At 38.2% G+C, this 18,809-nt stretch overlaps 2 long non-coding RNA genes across 4 annotated transcripts in view; one reads left to right on the forward strand and one right to left on the reverse strand.

The window, feature by feature from the left end:
* LOC122880732 overlaps positions 1 to 18,809 on the reverse strand; it is a 157,229-nt gene that overhangs the window by 55,213 nt on the left and 83,207 nt on the right. Inside the window, exon 3 of one of the 3 annotated variants that reach the window (XR_006379020.1) lies at positions 3,818 to 3,926. The exons of the other annotated variants lie outside the window; for them this stretch is intronic. This is a non-coding gene — a long non-coding RNA (uncharacterized LOC122880732). The remainder of the gene's footprint in view (positions 1 to 3,817; positions 3,927 to 18,809) is intronic. 3 annotated transcript variants of the gene reach the window in all.
* On the forward strand, positions 88 to 7,975 carry LOC122880734. Its single transcript, XR_006379028.1, has 3 exons — positions 88 to 754; positions 1,607 to 1,814; positions 4,066 to 7,975. It is a non-coding gene; the product is annotated as an uncharacterized LOC122880734 (long non-coding RNA).

Consider the following 18,809-nt stretch of genomic DNA (forward strand, 5'->3'; position numbering starts at 1 on the left):
CACAATTTATATTCATCTCTGAGTCACACAGGCTGGTAGTTTATATTAATATTCTTCCTTACTGAATCCCCTTTAATAAAACAGCCATGTGAATAGAAGAGAGGTCCTGGCAGTTCCTTAATTATCTATTGTCAGTCCTTTATCTTCCCCCGGTCACATGGGAGGGCCTCGGACTCCTCCCCACCACACACACTTGTGTCTCGCCTCCACCAGGAGAATTTAGCACCAGACTCTGCCTCTCTCTATTATTCCATTCATAAGGCGAGCAGCGTAATCATGCTGCTGGCTCCTTAATCATGTTGCTGGGGCCTGCCAACAGTACAACCTCTCTGCTTCATCTATACCGAGGCACCTGATGACTGATTGAGGCCACTGGTGGTGCTGCACCTTGTGCCGGTTGTAGGTCCTCATCCTGCATTCTCCTGCTGGCTCTCTCTCTCTGCCTCCAGAATAATCAGTGTACTTCTGTGTGGCAGTGGACGGCAGCAGTTAGAAAATGGATTTTCTCTCAGGGAAAGAAGACTTCCTAAACTGCAAAATGGACTTGTCACAGTAGTGCAGTAAGCAAAATGTAAATATAGAAGGGTTTTAATTACAGTACAAAAACAAACACTTTGGATAAATTACAGGATGTCTAAATTTGCCTCTTCTGTGGGATTAATCTCTCGATTAGTTTTTTTTGCCATTATTTGATGGAAAGGGGGAGAGAGCGAGAGCAAGAGGGGATGACATGCAGCAAACCCGGGCCGCTACGGTAAGGACTCAGTCTTAGTATATGGAGCACTCTACCAGGTGAGCTACTGGGGAGCCCCTGGCGATATATCTTTGTAGAAAATAGATGAAAAATATCCATCACAACCCAAGGTGAAGCCTTCGGATTGCAGGTTTTGTCTGACCAACAGTCAAAACCCCAAAGATATTGAATTTACAGTGTTGGGATTTACAATGGTATGATCAATTAATTATGGTTATGAGAATTATCAAAGCTAATCATAAATAACTTTAATGAAGGACTCTGGGGCACCACTTTTCTTAAAGAAGAGAAATGTTAGCCAATTAATTGATTGAGTCTCATAAAATACACTAAACTATCAATTTGGAACTCAGATTAATAATTAAATTAATAACTATAACCAGAATTACCATTGATAGCTAGTAGGTTGAAGGATTTGGAGTTCCACATAGAAGAGGTTGGCAAATTATTCTCTTGTGAAACATTAAAGAAGCCAGTATAATATGCACAAGCATTTATTAAAGATAATAAAGCAAAAACAAACTCTAAATGCACTAAACTGCACAACAAAGGTGTGTGTGTGCACGCAGGTCTGGGTGCGCGTCAAAATTAATGTGTGTATGTTTCTTTGTTCTGCCTCCATATGTCTCGCATGCACAAGCATGAACCCATGTGGTCAGAAACAAAAGGGACATGTGAAGCAGGAGCTTTAAAGTTACTCTCCGCGTGTGTGGTTGTGTTCAAGTCAAACTAGAGGTGTATGTGTGTGGTCTGTTTAGGATAACGGTGCCAAGTTAAAAGGAGTTAGTTAACATGCAAAGACTGTCTGTGTGGAGCATAACATAACTAACGGTGTGTTTCTGCTCCGAGCAGATTACACGACGGTGGTAGCAGACAACCATCTGCTGCATGCTGGATGCGAAGCCAGGAGGAGAGAGTTCAGTTGGGTGTCTGCTGATGAGCAGGCCACACTGACAGGGAGACAGCCACGGCTGTCTGTCGCAGTGAAGGATTCCAGGAGAAAGAGACAGAACAAATGATCGCTGACCTTTTTATTGACCTGGTAACATCCGGATCACAGGTGAGACTGGCCAATGCTGCATTCAATGGTTCAATGCTAGTTGTATTTGAGACTGTACATGGGGATAACGATAACAATGCTAACATAGGTACCAAAACCCGGTATTTAATGGGCCCCAGGGCTAAATTATTAAGGCTGTAGTATTGATAAGCTCCGACGTTACCGGTTCTGCTCTTGGTAATGGAGAAATTAAGAAAAAAGATTTCCTGTTTATTAAGGCTACATAAACTTATCTTGCACCTTTTATCTCACCAACTCTGTTTCTAATTTGCAATAAGATTAAGATGTTTGTCTACGATGCATTTTCGCTTTTGGGGAGGAGGATTCAACACATCACACTCAATCAGTGCCATCACACAAATGCCTTGTACCCAGAGGATCAGAGACATCAGCCTAATCAGGGATGATACAGATGCATTTTCACTATTCCCCATCCAGAAGAGATGATCGATCTCTCTCTCTGAGCCAGTCGTATGTGCAAGAGGGGTGGGGGCCATCTCTCTCTCTCACTCACACACACCCTACTCTTAGTAACAATGGTGTACAGAACTAAATGCTCAAAAGTCTGGTTTCACTTCACTAGAGTTGATGCTGACAATACTCGTTACCACAAGTGCAACAAGTCTTTGACATGTAAGGGCGGAAACACGGGCAACCTTTTCGAAATATCTAGCAAAAGTGCAACTCATACAGGTGGAGAAATGCAGTTTTCGACTGCCTAGCTCATAGTTCATCTCTCGTTGCCCCATCCACCTGAGGTATGTTATAATTGTTTATTTCACTTGTTTTACATTTCCATCATCACAACATTAATCTATAAAAGTGATTTGTTCAAAACAATGCTGTTGCAGTTGCTACTCATGTTAATTTATATACAGTACATATGAGAAAATAAAGTAATGTTAATTCTGTTATTAATTTGTTTCATTTTTTTCTCTTAAAAAATAACAAAAACAACTGATAACAGTACCTTTAAAGTACCAGATCAATAGGCAGTATCGTAAGAGTAGTAGTACCATTAAAATCTTAACGATACCCCTCCCTAGCTTACATGCTGATGTGAAGCAGGTAATATGTACCATGTTCCAGATTAGCACTAAACACAAAGTACAGCTGAAGAGGCTGATGGAAATGGCATTAGTTTTGCATTAATTTAGTTAAAAACCAAAGTATTGAACAAATTAAAGTTTTGATCTGATGAAGGCTGGAAAAGTCAAAGGATCACCAAAGTTATTACAATTAATCCTGAGAAGTACACGGACATGAGTACCAAATTTCATGACAATTCATTCAACAGTTGCTGACATTTCCCTCAAAACCACAATCAATGTCAATCTTGTGGTGACGCTTGAGGAAAAGTTGGGAACCATGAAGTCTGTACAACATTTTGTTCAAATAGCTATTCCACAGGATAAGTGAAAACTTTGATCTTCTGGTAGCACTAAGGGAAAAGTTAGAGGATCAACAAAGTCATTATGAGTCATCCTCTGGCGACCATGAGTGTCTATCAAATTTCATGGTAATCCATCCAATAGTTTAGACCAAAGTAGTAGATCGACCAATCAACAGGCATTGCCATCTCTGAAGCCACGCTGCAAGCATGGCTTAAAAAAGCAGCAAACCCTCACATTTAAAAAGCTACAACCAGCAAGCGTTTGGATGTTTTGCCTGATAAATGACTGAAACTACTCGTTTAAGTTATCTAACATTTAATTCCCTTGAAGATATCAAGATGATCTTTTGATAATCAAAATTGTGGTTGATTACTTTTTTGTCAATTGACTGAATGATTAATTTATTGTTTTGCAGTTCATGAAGCTAAACATTGGCATTTTAACCTCAGCAGTTGACAATGCATTTTCTGTTGAGAAACTAATCGATTAACCATAATAATAGTTTCAGCACTATTCTTATGTTTTATTGCATTTTTTAAAGTTGAGAAATAACTTATTCTTTTACAAAATGGCTTCATTTGTCCTGAGTAATAAATTTAAAACTCTCACCGTCTCATCTGGACTTCCTCTCAGTTTTGGCTTCCTTCAACAGATGGGAGTTTTAAGGTTTTCGCTTATTGTCGCCAGTGTTTAGCAGTCCTTCAGGGAGTTCGGGGATCTGGACAATGTAAAGAACAGAACTATTTAAAGGTCATTTGGTAAATCTTTGCCGCTCACATTTTAACTCACTGGATAATGCTGACTGGAGATGCTGAATAATCATGATTCTTTTTTTTATCATTTTTAAATATTTGTAGGTGACATATGGCGATGGCAGCAGCCCAGGATGTGGTTTAAGATGCTGACAGCAGATGTAGTGTCCCCTTTAGTTGTCCTATTGTCATGCTGAGCTGGCTGTCATGACACCGAGACCGAAGGACGCCTGTGGACACTCAGCAGTGATAGAGACGCAAGCAGAGTCCTGTCATCCAGACACAGCCAACTGATCCTGTCCTGATAGCGCCCAGGTCGACCATGACAGGAGCCACCACCTCCGCTTAGCATGCACCTTGTCTGTCCTTTTGCTGTTCAGTGTGCTGCGAAAAGGCAGCAGAGGGGGGGCTCTTCAAGGTCGACCCGAGAAGGAAAAACAAGGAGGAAAAAGTCTCAAAGTTAAACTCATAGGTCCTCCTCAACAGCTTTTACACCTTTCCTGACACATTTTGTCAGAGTGTGAGTATAACATCAGTGCTGTCAGACCAAAAATTCACAAACACAATATTGTGTTCATTTGTGTCATGCTATACTGGTTTCAGCACATTAGGGATTTTAGCCTATAGGGTTTTTGATTCTCAACCATATAATTTAACCTGAGCCCTGTGAGATTAACTAACTCCTATCCACAACTGGAACATTCTGTCTGCCTGTTTAGCTCTTCCATTAACCAGAAGGTAAGCTAAAAAGAAAATCCAATCTAACTTTATTTTTCATCTTTGAGGTGGCATCAACAGATTCAGCTCCTTCACATCTTGTGCTGGACATTTTTTCACAATTTGCTGACATTTTATAGACCATGGGAATAATCAAGGAAATAATCTGTAGATCAAATTGATAATGAAAATTATCGTTATTTGCAGCCCTGTTTTACATGATGCCTGTTTTACAAGTACCTTTTTAAATAGATTTATGCACAAATTTTTCTAGATATAATCTGATAAGGGCCTTGGTATCAATCTGAAATGTGTCTATACTGGTTGAGTATCACAAACTGTCATTGGGCTTTTTTGTTAACAGAAAGAGGGTTTTGTAGACAAGACATGTTCATATTCCTCAAGGCGAGTTATTGGAAATAAAAAAAATAATTGTTTTAGTTTCTGAGCAGAACCACAGAAATCGTAGTGGCACTGGTATCGAAGAATTTCAGACGATCCCCAACCCTACTGCTTTTTTCAATAATATTCATTTAATGTATTTCAGGGCTGCAACTGCAACAACAGAAATCATTGAAAAAGTACCATCACAATTTCCTAGATCACAAGCTGACATCCTCAAATTTTTTTTGGTCTGACCAACAGTCCAAAACCCCCAAATATTTAGTTTACAACAATGTAAAAAGCAGCAAATCCCCACATTTGAGAAGTTAGAACATTCTGCATTTTCGCTTGAATTTGCTGTTGACTAATCAATTAATCAACCAATTATTTCAGTTCTAATGTATTTGAAAATCTCACAAAAGCCCCCCTAAACCACTAAAAAAAACTGTATTGGGAAGCACTACTAGGGTAGCAATATGAATGTGGAGCTCATTTTACTTTCAAACTTTAATAGTGAAAATTATGTCTCTATACAAAACTATATGTATTCTCACGCTACATATTCAGGGTTTAACCAGAGACAGACCACAGACATTTAAGATAAAACTCATCATATCATTTTCTTTTCCGTAACATCTGTCCAGACTCCTTTGAACATGGAGCCTTTGAACAGTCTGTTACCAAACACAGAAAGTTAGCCCTGCAGTTCCATCTCAACTTTTCCCCAAACTACTTAAAGTGAAACACGGGTGTGGTTCTTGAGCCATAAAAAGGCATGAAATGACCGTCACATTTCTCTAAGCAAGCTCTGCAGCATATTCAAAATGCATTTGTGGCCAAATGACTGCATTGTGCTTCTGTATCTCATCACTACAGACTTCCGACTACAGCAGTTTTATAACACTGTCAGTAACATCCAGCTGAGATGTTTGTGGGAAATAAGGTTGATATATGTTAGCTGTCCCAATGTTAGTACACTGCTAAGAAGCTGTTTGATTTGTTTGCTTGGATGTTTTTAGGCAATGTCTTTGATGTTAGATTTTCTTTTGAGAAAGTTAAAGGTTTTTCTAAGTGAAACTCTTTGATTATTTAGCCATGGAAGATATTGCTGGTCATGCTAATCAGACTCTAATCTTTATTTTACAAACAAGATGATGTTGCTGTTGCAGGAAAAACATCCTGCGTCCTATGTATCAACAGGTATTTTTTTAAAGTATTTCTTGACAAGTTTTAAAGTTGAACTGAAATTTGAAGTCTTCTCACATGTGTAAGGAAATATAAACTATAATGACACTGCAGCTATTGTGCATGTTTTTGGATGTGTTTGTGGAAACTGCAGCTAAGCTTCAGGCCTCTGGGTGGGTGCTGGACTGATATTTTAGAGCCGGCCTTGATAGGAGATGTGCAGTTCATTTCTGTGGTGCGTAACTGCCTGGAGCATGTCATAGCCCTGTATTACTGTTCAACATGCACACGGTTACGTATGTTAGCAATTAAAGCCGTCTGTACCTTTATAATAGTCAACCTTTGGGAGGACCCATTATGCTGCAAGTTCACTAAGAAATTGCAAGCTAGCGAGCTAACTAGCCTCCATTTGGAAAGAGAAAGCTAGTTAGCCTACTTGCTATCATTAGCACTGATTCCCACTTAATGTTACTTTTCGTAATTTTAACACCTGCTGAGTAATCTGCAGCTCCAACACACTCAATGTTGTGTTCATCCAAAACAAAACACAGAAAGCACAGGGTCTAGCTAGTGTTAAATGTTTCTCTTTCGTCGGTTCAGATGTGGTGATGGCAAATGACCAGTCTGTCAGAACTCACACAGTCCTGTAACAGCACTCTGTAGGTTACCCTGTGATTCGAATCACGACACAGAGCAATGTTTGGAGTCCTGGAGTACTGTAGGGAGCCTAGCTTGCTAACTGTAGCACTGATTCCCACTGGATGTTCCTTTTCATTCATGTTATTTTTTTTCTTTTTGGGTAATTACAATTTTAAACAAATAAGTAAACAAGTCAAAACGAACAAAATAAATACAGTGTAAACTGATTTCTTGGCAAATATCTGTCTATCTTAAATCCCTATTGTCTTGTGTATCAATCATTAATGGAATACATCTATCATCTGTCTGGTTGACTGTCCATCTGGATACAACAGCTTTCAGACCACACTGTGTGACCATGGCGAAAACAACCAGAAGGGTGAAATGTTCTGTTTCGAGCTTTCCTCATTTCTATTAAGGCATTGAGTAAAAACCCCTAAATGTGTTCAACGTTTCACAAATCATGGAAGGTCCCTATCTTTAGATTTCCCTCTCCACTAGAGCAGGAGGTCAGCTTTACACCCAGGGCCTGGCGGATCGGGCTGTTGGCCAGCCGGTCGTCATTAGGAGAATTTACTTCTTGCTGCCGAGCGCAGGACCAGATGTGATGCCCGTCTCCTGGGTTGCCAAACACAGCGAGACGCATTCTGCACCAGGGGAAACCATTCTAGAGAGCAGCTCTGTCACTGCCAGGAGGAAACACCGCACAGCTCTCTCCAGCTTGACGGCTCTTAGCCAAAGAGCCAGCTGTTAAGAGAGGAAGTCTGAGTGCCCAGAGAAGAAGAGGTCCTGTGGTTTTTAGGCCAAGAGGGACTCCTCCAATATATAAAGCTCTCGAGTGAAGAGTGAGGCTGCTGAACTGAACAAGGACATTCACTGAAATTCGCCTTTGTTGACTCTGTCTACTGTATCTATTTATCTATCAGCCCATCTGCACAGTTTCACCAATCTTTAATCCACTTGGACATTTATCAGAGGTACTTCCTTGTACTCCTGTTGAGTAAATAAAGCTACAGAGTTGTGAAACTAGTCAAGTGTATGGTCGAAAAGAATATTATATATATAAATAAATAAATAAAATAATCACTTTCTTTGCTGTTTCCATTTATGTTGCTATTTTTAACATTTAACAGCATAAGTGAAGAATACCAGATAATATTGTTGGGATCCTGATATGAAAACCTTTCCCTAAAGCTGTCTTTGTGTGATTCTCACACAAACACTGGAAAAACTAGAGGTATCTCAAGGTCAATACTACGGTTTATAACAGTTTTTGTACTTTAATTTGAAGGAAAAAATAATTTTACGTCTCACTGCAGTAGTCTAGGCTCAGTAATACTGTTATATTTGTAATAACACACAACCACATTCTGCCCACTCGGTTTTTTTTTTCATCAAGGGAAAGTTTGCAAAGAAATGTTTCTGTAGTTATGTTCCTTCTCAAAAGGACAAGGTAGGCTTCTCTAACCAGGCAGGTGGGGTCAATTTCATTCATATTTTCTTATAAAACTAGTCATCGACAGCATCAAGAGCCTCAGCCAGATCAAAAACAATGTGGCTTTATTATGTAATGACATGATTTGATGTAAAGAACTTCTCATTCTGGGCAGAAAGGTAGGAGTAATATGTTACTGTTACTGGGCAAAACCATGCTGCAGCAGAAGGGATATCTTCAGTAATGTAATGAAGAAAGAAATTTTCTCACTGGCACCAAAGTGTTTTTTAAATTATACAGCATGTTTCAACACATACAGATTCATAAATCATGAAAATGAACACTGTAAATTGTTGTAATCTTAAAGAATGCTAAAGAGAGGGGAGGCAGAAGATTAACTTTGAAAAGTACATTAGGCTCACAATGGTGGCTCGCCTGGTGGAGTGCGCACCCCATGTGCCGGGGCTGGGTCCTTGCTGCAGCGGCCCAGGTTTGACTCCAACCCGTGGCCCTTTGCTGCATGTTATCCCCTCTCTCACTCCCACCTTTCCTGTCTACCCATTAAATGCCCAAAAAATAATCTTTAAAAAAAAAAAGAAAAGTACATAGGTTGGTAGTATTTATACAGCACCTTTCAAGAGCAGAACATCACAAAGTGCTTCACAAAAAGAAATAAGGCAACAGACATAAATTCAGACTTAGGTAGAATAACAACACCACAAAATAGAAATAAATTACAGTGGAAATACAAAGAAATTACACAAAGGCAAGTCTAAACAGGAGCTGCTTTTTAAAAGGTGTACACAGTGTCTATAGATAATTCCAAAGGTTAGGAGCCACAACCTCAGAAGCACAGTCTCCTTTAGTTTTAAGCCTGGATCGAGGAACAACCAACTAACCCTGTTCAGAGGACCTTAGAGACCTATTTGTAATATAGGGCTGCAGCAGATATCTAATGTAAGCAGGTGTCTGACCATGCAGAGATCTATCTGTGACCACAAGAACCTTGAATTGGATCCTGAATTTGATGAGGAGCCAATGGAGAGAAATCAAGATCAGTAAAAATGTAACAAAACCTTTGTTATAATGTCAAACTCCCATCACAACATAGCAACTGCTGACAAGGAACTGAAACAGTGCTGTAATGTTAGCATTCAGCTCAAACAACAGTTGGGCTTTGAGTGCACCCCAAAAAGTACGTACAGCTTAGACTGATGAAACTTGAGCCAAGTCTCACAACATGTCAGGATCAACTATACATTAAGTTAGAGATGTGCAACTTGTCAGTCTGTCTAGTCTGTCAGTCCATCCACCACTTTGATCCAGAATGAAATATCTCAACAACTATTGGATTGACATGAAATTTATACAGACATTCATAGATCCCATAATATGACCCCTACTGACTTTGGTAATAACTTAACTTTTCATCTAGCGCCATCGTCAGGTCAAAGTTTTATTTGTCCAATACTTTGTGACCAAATACCTGCAAAACTAATGACATTCCCATTAGCTTCATCTGTACTTTGTTTTTAGTGGTAACACGCTAAAATAAGATGGTAAACATTATACCTGCTAAACATCAGCATGTTAACATCATCATTGTGAGCATGTTAGCATGCTGATATTAGAAATTAGCTCAAATCACTGCACTGCTAAGTACAGCCTCACACAGCTGCCAGCATGACTGTAGACCCAAATCCCTTTTTTGGCATAACAAGATTGTATCCAGATTGATTTTATAAAGTCTGGACAGCACAAAACCACATGAAATTTTTGTCAGATTTGGAGGTGGTTTGAAATGCGATTCCAAATCGGATTTCTAATGGTGCGTCTGATTTATACAGTTTATGGTCTCAGTCCAGCCGCTCAAATTGTATTTGCGTCTTTTGCGTCACTCGAAACGCGCCACACAATGACGACAGAGTGACAGAACGGCATAAGAGCCACTGAGCAGAATCCATGCTGCTACTAGCAGAACAATATGGAGGACAACACAAAGAACAACAGTCCGTGGAGACACACTGAAATAACAGCGCAATTGTTTGGAGGGCGAGATGTTTGGATCCCCATTTTGCATGCTTCAGTGTTGTAAAGCCATGTCACCAGTGTACGTAGTTACTGACGCCTATGTCGTTACCACAGCAACCCATGCAGATAGGTTGGTGATGTCTGGACACACAAATCCGACCTAATCACTTGCAAATAACAGTGCAGACAGTCTTTCTTATAGATCTGATTTGGGAAACAAATCTGATTTGCCTGCAGTCTGAACAAAACCTTGGTCTTGTTATTTAGTAGACAACAACATGGCCTTTCTCTGAAGAAGGAAAGTATGTTGCTCTTTTAAATTATACCTACCTGGTTCAAAGCACACACTTCACGTCCACACTAGACACAATCCTCATAAACAGAGGAATATGCAGTGTCTGTGAAAAACATAACAACTGAATAATACATTACATTCACAACCTTCAGAGTTGTTCTCAATCTAACCTGTAGCCCCAGTGGCAAATGTACCTCTCCTACAGGCTGCCATTCACAGTCTACCTGCCAGTGACAGCTGATGAAATAACACCAAGATTATGGATGTCACATCAATATTAACAAAATAAGAAAATGCTAGCCTGACACTATCATGCTGCAACTAGAACAACATGTCATAATTTGGTGTCACAAGCTTGTACTTACAAAGCTTGCCTCTATCTGCCCTCCGGGATTCAGCTTCATGTGCTGCTGTTTGTCACAGAAATTCAAACTAAATCCATTTTGTTGTCTCTCTCTCTCTCACACACACACACACACACTTCTATGGCACTGACCTTTTAATGCATGTCACTTGCTTGAGAAATTATAAATAACTTTGTCCATCACACTAACACATTCTGCTGAAACACCACTGCCTTTTTTGTGTGACACTTGACTCCTTCATTTCCACTGATCCCTCTCAGCTCTATTTCAGCCCTGTCCTGATATACTGTAATCACATTTAGCAGGAAACAAGTTTGAATTAACTCTGTGCTACATGTAGCCTTTCAAAACATAAATCACTAACATTTTTAATTGTGATACCTTGGTTTAATTAACATACATGGATGAGACTATGATCAGTACAAATAGAAGCATCTTGCCCATGTGAATTGTACTGTTTTTGATTGAGGAACATTTTCCTTATTTCATAAACCTTCTTGCTACTTTTTGCCAGCACTTCCTTTTCATTTTCTTCACTTTTGTTGAAGGATGTCTTTTTCAGTTTACTGAAAAAAACATGTTGACGGTGGATTTTTCATCAGCCTTTGTGCCTTTGTAAAAAGAAATCTAGAAGAACTTCACCTCACTGCCCTGTTTTTAGCCAATAAGCACTCTTCCTTTACTTCAAAAAAATGCAGCAGAGTTCCTGTTAGGGTTGACCTGGTGGCACACAATGTAAAATGTATTGTAGATGCCATTCAAGACTGTTCAAGTCTCTTCAGCAGTGAGTTTGTTTGTGTATTGTAAATGTACTGTAAACACATTCCTATCTAATAGGACAGTGCTGTTGGAAACAGCAGTAGAGAAAACTGTGCAGAATTTTCCCAGTTGTCATGGAAATGTAGAAGCTAAAATTTCCAGAGCAACGCGACAGTTTGACCATGCTCCCTTCACAAATTTAACTAAATTGTTAATTTTGCCTTAAAGCTGAGGATCAAAGTTCATTCTTGACCAGTTGGGAAAACTGCTGTTTTAAACAAAAAAACATTATGTGAAATGATCGAAAGCTCCAGAACAGCTAACAAAAGAACCTTGTGATGAGATTGTTTTCTCTGCCAATATGATAATGATTTACTGGTCTTAAAATCAGTGAAAGGAGAGTTACTCAGAAAATCATTTTGTAATATCTTTCCCTAGAGTTTAACGTTTACTTAATTACTACCTGTTAAAAGAGACCACATTATACATTATTTTAGGTTACATTTGGAATTCCTTAGTGAAATCCTTCTGTATCATAATGTAAAGTACATGGATGGACACTGAATAAGCCTCTCAGTGGTTTATTAAGCCTGCAGATTGCTTGCAGAGTTGGCAGCAGTGGACAGCTCTGTCTGACCCAGACCTGAGTTTGTATCGCACAGTGATATTCTCATCTTTCTGTGAAGGTAATTCAAAATAATGAGCGTATCGCCACTTTTCAAAAACACCCGGTCTCCTTTGCCTGTCTTCAATTCATTACTTTTTTTCCAAATCCTTCCCTCATCAGTCCTCCCAGCACTTGTCTTTTATCTCATGCTTACAGCAGCCGTTGCTAGGCAACAGTTGACACCAGATTACAAATATTAGTATATAAACGATGTTCAATAGTCCATGAATAGGCAATTAACAACTCAAGTTATCTGATGGTACAACCTGAAGACAGGGCTGCCCCGGAGAGTAACATTGCAGTAGTGTGTGACATCACTACATCAGTGAAACAGCAAAGATCCAGACACAGAAAACATCAGCTGTCAGTGAACAGCAGACCAAAACTGCTCACATTATCAAGTGGGAAGGGGTCAAAGGTCATCCTCACATCGGAGACCATCTTTGAACAGAGACAGGGGTTATCAAGTTATATTATTGTTGTTGTTGTTGTTGTTATCATCATCATCATTATCATCATCATAAGGACTGAAGTTCTTTATTTAGGTCATGTGATGATAACTGAACCTACTTCCAAAACAACTTCTGCGAGTAGCCCATTTTTAAAATTTTGATTAGGAAAGGGTTTTTTTTTTTTGTCTGTCTGAAATTGTATCCAGTATACTTTAAAGTCTTAAGTGGGGTACATGTGATGATATTTTCTTAAAATAACACACAAACACAGAGCTTGGTCCCAAATCCCTGCATCTAAACAACAGTAAAGATTTCAACTTAAAGCTATAGGGCAGGTAACGCTGAAGAAACTAGCAAGATTTTGAAAGTATCCAATCGAAAAAAAATCGCACCCCCCTCTCTTCAGGCCTCGCTCCAAAGCCACTCCCCCAAAACACATTGTCAAGTGCAACGAGTGCACGCAGGTAGGCAGGTAGGTAGGCAGGTAGGGCTAATTAAAGGTCTGCGACAGCCACAGATACTGGATTTTTGTCTTTTTTCCCCCCAGAGCATTTGATTTATTGATTGCTGTCAGGATGTAAAGAGAATTTCAACGAATATAATAAAAAATGCTTCTGAAATACATTACCTACCCTAGCTTTAATAATAATGTAACATACTAATCAATAATGGACATTAATTGTTTTGTTGGGAATGAATTGGGCCCCTCAGATCCGAGTGCGAGATGAAAAATAAAGCATTCCCTCATAAGATACACCTCTGACCTTTTTACTGACCTTTAGTTAGTATAATTGGGCAAATGCTAATCACAGTTATGACAAATCTTCTCCACAGAGTCTTTGGATAATGTTATAGGTCTATTAAAACATAAAAAGTCATCACTTCTAAGACCAGATGTGAGCTTTTACAAGGCTTACAGTACCATAGAGGAATGACATTATAACCGAACAATTAGACTTAGTTATAATGAACTGAAATGACATTTGGTTTTTTCATGTCAGTGCCCTGTCAGTCTCAATCATAATAACTGGAGAAAAGAAGGGGCTGATTCACTGGACTGTATCTATAACTTTTCATCAGGGACAACTCCTAAATGGTACAAAAAGTAGCCCCAATTATCTCTAGCCGACCAAATTCCTTTCCAGATAAAAAGTAGCCCAATTGGACAGAAAAAAGCACCCTCTGGCAATATTGGGCGCAAAAATCTTAAAAACAATGATAAAAGCATCATGGTACAGCTTTTATTTGATTTGCGACACAAGTGACATAATTTCACTAGTTCAGTAAATGTAGACATTTAAAGATAGACATTTTACACTTATCTACTGTACACCACTATAACCTTGTCAAAAGAGTGTGTTTAAAATCGTACATATGATGGGATGCATGTATTGTCCTGAGTTTTCTTTGCCAGCCTCTGACACACACATCTTCATGGCTTCAGGTGAAGGTTTAGATATTGTGCTCAGTGATATGACATTGTCTTTTTACTCTCCTAAGGTAAAGTGCTAGCACTGGCACAGTCAGTGGCAACAAAGCCACAACCTATTATGTAATACATAATAAGTACGGAAATTGAGTGTGTTTGGCATTCAAACCTGTGGGAACGTTTGATTTACATTTTCAGCCGCAAAACTGTCAGATGTTTCACTGATGTTTGACACTGTAACAAGGTTTTAATCTTCTTTCTCACACGTCCCCCGATCAAAGTAATAGTTCTTACACTGGAGAGAGAATAGGGCTACTTTATATGGTGCTCAATATAAATTTGTGTTAGTTATGTCAAGGGAAAAAAACACCCCATATGGCATGAGTATAAACAGTTATTCCCTCCAGGAGAATGCTATGCACAGGTGAGTTGGAGGCAATCCAAATGCAACGGAGCAAGCAAGCTTATATTTCCCAAAATAATATAGAGCCAGCCAATACTTGCAGCATTTCTCAACAGTCTGCCTGCCTGCGACCCACCACACTCCCCCCCACTTGGGATTTTAGAGCTTTTCTTGGGAATATATTGAACACAAAAGTACCTTTCAGAACACTGCACGTTCATCATTTATTATTGCAAAGTCCTTCAGTTCTGCCTGCAACGGACTTGAGAAAATTACCTGGTGACCAGTTCTAAATGTCTCTGCAATTTTATACAGCTGTATGGGAATGCTGAGGTGTAATACTACTGTATGAATAGGATCAAATGTTAAGAAAGATGTAGGGAATAGAATTGGGCGCATGTTTGTTTTTACTGTCTGTGAGCGCCCATACATGGGATTGAAAAAGCAAGGGGTATTTATTGTTTTATATTCAGTTTTTTTTTCCCCCCTATATTTTCTCCAAGTAATACCAGTTTTGCACACATAAACATCAAATCCTGGATTCATAAACCTGGATAAGCGTTTATCACAGCTTTGTGAAGCTCGAATATGCAATCTGGAGTACTGTGGCATGTAAATAACAACACTAATACTGTATATATCTGACCTATAGTGTATTGATATTTATACTACTGTCTATACTGAACATACACTATATGTGTATAGTGTATACACTATATTCATATCATACCTCCAGCTGTTTATTCTGTATATAATGTCCACTATTAGCATTACTTTTATACTTATACCTGCCCTTCCTACTGAAACTGCTGCACATGCTCATACTATATTAGATAGATAGATCGATAGATCGATCGATCTTAGTGTATTAATTTCACACTGTTCATTCTGTATATATCTTAGCGTATTCGTATCTACCCCTAATTGTTATCTATATATTACCTCTACATTACGCTGCACGCAGTACTTGTGACAATGACAATATAGTTCAATCTAATCTAGGAGTCTACAGCCACGCTAGCAGCTCTGTGAGGTTGTACTTAGGCACAGCGGAGCTAAATGATAACGTCAACATGCTCACATGCTCACAATGACAATGCTAACATGCTGATGTTTAGCAGGTATACAGGAAGACTCAGAGAATCACCAAAGTCATTAGGCTTCTTCCTCTAAGAATCATGTCTGTACAAGATGTTGTGCCAATCCATCCAACAGAGATATTTCATAGGATAAGTGACCAGCTGACCTGCTGGTGGCGCTAGAGGAAAAGTCAGGAGAACAGCAAAGCAAATAGGATTTAGGGTGAATTTCCAGGTTTCTAATCCCTGTCTGCCATGTGAGGAGGTGCATTGTCACTTAAATTAAAACAAAAAATGATGATGATTAACAGTGTTATAACCAACAAGAAATTAAAAATCTGACATGGACAATGCAGAGCATAAATTGTAAAATGCCCCAACTTTCTTTGCAAGTTGTTAGTTTTTTTCTGCATAAATTGTATTGTCGCACTTGTTTTTCAATACTGCCAGTCAGATGGAGAAGCACAATCAGGCATAGTTCTGCTGAGGAAACAAAGCTCGAACAGAAATAAGTGGACATAATGTCAAGCAATCAAAGACACACCTGCACACAGACAATCAGAAACCTGGAAGATTATGTATGATCATCACTATGATCATGATCATGTTATGATCATATATACAGGGACCTAAATAACTAAGTTTCACAATGGTTGAGATACTAGTGAGCATGTAATGATCTCACTGTCTCTTTCTTCAATTCTCCCATGTGAGAACATGACGCAGTTGCTCTCAAATGTTTTCTGTCATGCCCCCATCTCACCATGGACTAAATTAATTTTTATCAACCATTAAGTCAAACTCCCAGAGTTTTTAGACACAAAACTACATAGACAGTAAACCCGAGAGCAAGATAAGCCATGTCATATTGTCTTTACTTTGGATTTAACTGACATGTTTCCTTGTTAAGCATCATCTGTCAAAATCTGTCCATCTTATACTTCACATGCTGTGCTGTCTAAATGAATGTGTTTTGGCTTTACGACCCCCAGGGGTCTGTGTTAGGCAGAATACATTTACTTTGATGGGTTGCCATTATTTGTATGCAGATTGTGGTGTCTATTTTTATTTTATTACTTTGACCTTGATTATTATGGAAATATAATAAAATAATTTGGTGCAGTACTTACCTACATTACTGTGCCCAGCGTGTGAAGTAGTACAAATTCATGTGATTAAAAACTTTTAGCTGCAGATAATATAATAGTAATATTTGAATATCAAAGTGTAAAATGTATAGATTCACACATTTTTATTGTGACAGTCAGACTTAGCCTGTCAGTTGAACAACATTGCTTGATTTTATTCTTAATGAGTGCAGGGATGTCGAAGGCCTGCACTCTACAAAACAAATTGAAGTAGTTCATTATGTTCTGAAACAACAGAGCTTTCCTGCTATCACAATGGGGGCTGTTTCCTTTGTTACCTCTGAATCACTTCTTGGCTTGGCATGTCCATGGGGGACTACCAAGACTTGTTGCTCTGTTTGTCCCATTAATTTGCATTTTTCTGCTGCAGAACTGCATTTAATTATCACACAGAGAGCCCATTTACAAAGATAATGAGCAAGAGACCAAACGCAAGCAAAACTCCCCATTACACAGTTAAACACTATATAGAAGAAAAGCAAATCCCATACTACACCCATCCGTTTTCCCTCCATATGTTCTCCTTAAAGAGAGATAAAAATTCAACAGTAGCATATCACTCTTTACTTCAGCACTAGAAGCCTTAATTGGTCACTGTAGAACAGAGACATGGATTAATGAGGGCATATAAAGAGATATCTCCAAATTAAACTTATATTTCAAGCTCCTTTCCTTGAAAAATCTTGTTTGAAGGAATAAAAACAACCTAAAAATGCATCTACAGCCCCAGATATCATCCACAAAAGGTGGTTGCACAATATTCAACTATCCATGACAGCAACATGACAGAAATTACAGTCTGTAAACCGTAACAAATTGTGTAGCTGTATGCTGTGTGGGTTTTGGAGCAATCTAATAAATACCTTTAACATGACAGCATCACAGCTAGCCTAAACATTTCCTCTTCTCATCTCTCCCTGCTTCAAGTATGTGACACAGGCAATTGGGTGTGTATTGTAAAAACCTTCTTCAAGCATCTTTCCTGCATCCCTCAGTAGTTCATAACACTGTACCACAAAACTACAATCGACCAACGGACAACAAAACTTGATTCATCCAAACAATTATTTGAGGCAGCAGAGCCAAAATATAGCAAGTATGTAATACATTGTGTGAGTTTTAATAACAGCTACATCATTCTATGATTTTACTACTGCTATACTTTACAGGCACCATATTGTGCTTTCTTCGCTGTCAACAGTTTTATTAGTGTTTGACAGCAAGAATAAATAGAAAGGGGAAATGTGAGCATTTGAATTCATATTTACTTGATTTTTTTTCATTTATTGTGCTCTAAGAGCAAGTGAGTGAGTAACAAGAATAAAGGAAAGGATAAAGAAGGTCAAGAAAACAAGTTTTGTAATTTTCATTTATAAAAACATTTTAAAGTCCAGTCAAACCGATTGGTTTATTTATTTGCCCATTTGTCTATTCATCTTGTTTTATTATTTGAGAGGGTTTTGGCTATCATGAGAAAATATCATGTAAGATTTTCTAATACCTAAAGGTATTAGGTTTTTACTGTACTGTATACTGTATTGTGAATGTGCACTGGATTATTGATTGACTTATTGTCATTATTAGAATCAATGATTTCTATACTGTACATTACTTCACTGCTTTGTACATGTGTAAGAATTATTCTAGTATAGTATATATATATATATATATATATATATATATATATATATATATATATATATATATATATATATATATAATATATATATATATATATATATATATATATATATATATATATATATATATATATATATATATATATATATATATATATATATATATATATATATATATATATATATATATATATATATATATATATATATATATATATATA

This window comes from Siniperca chuatsi, linkage group LG8 (assembly GCF_020085105.1).
Source record: "Siniperca chuatsi isolate FFG_IHB_CAS linkage group LG8, ASM2008510v1, whole genome shotgun sequence".
In the NCBI taxonomy this organism is placed as follows: Eukaryota; Metazoa; Chordata; class Actinopteri; order Centrarchiformes; family Sinipercidae; genus Siniperca; species Siniperca chuatsi.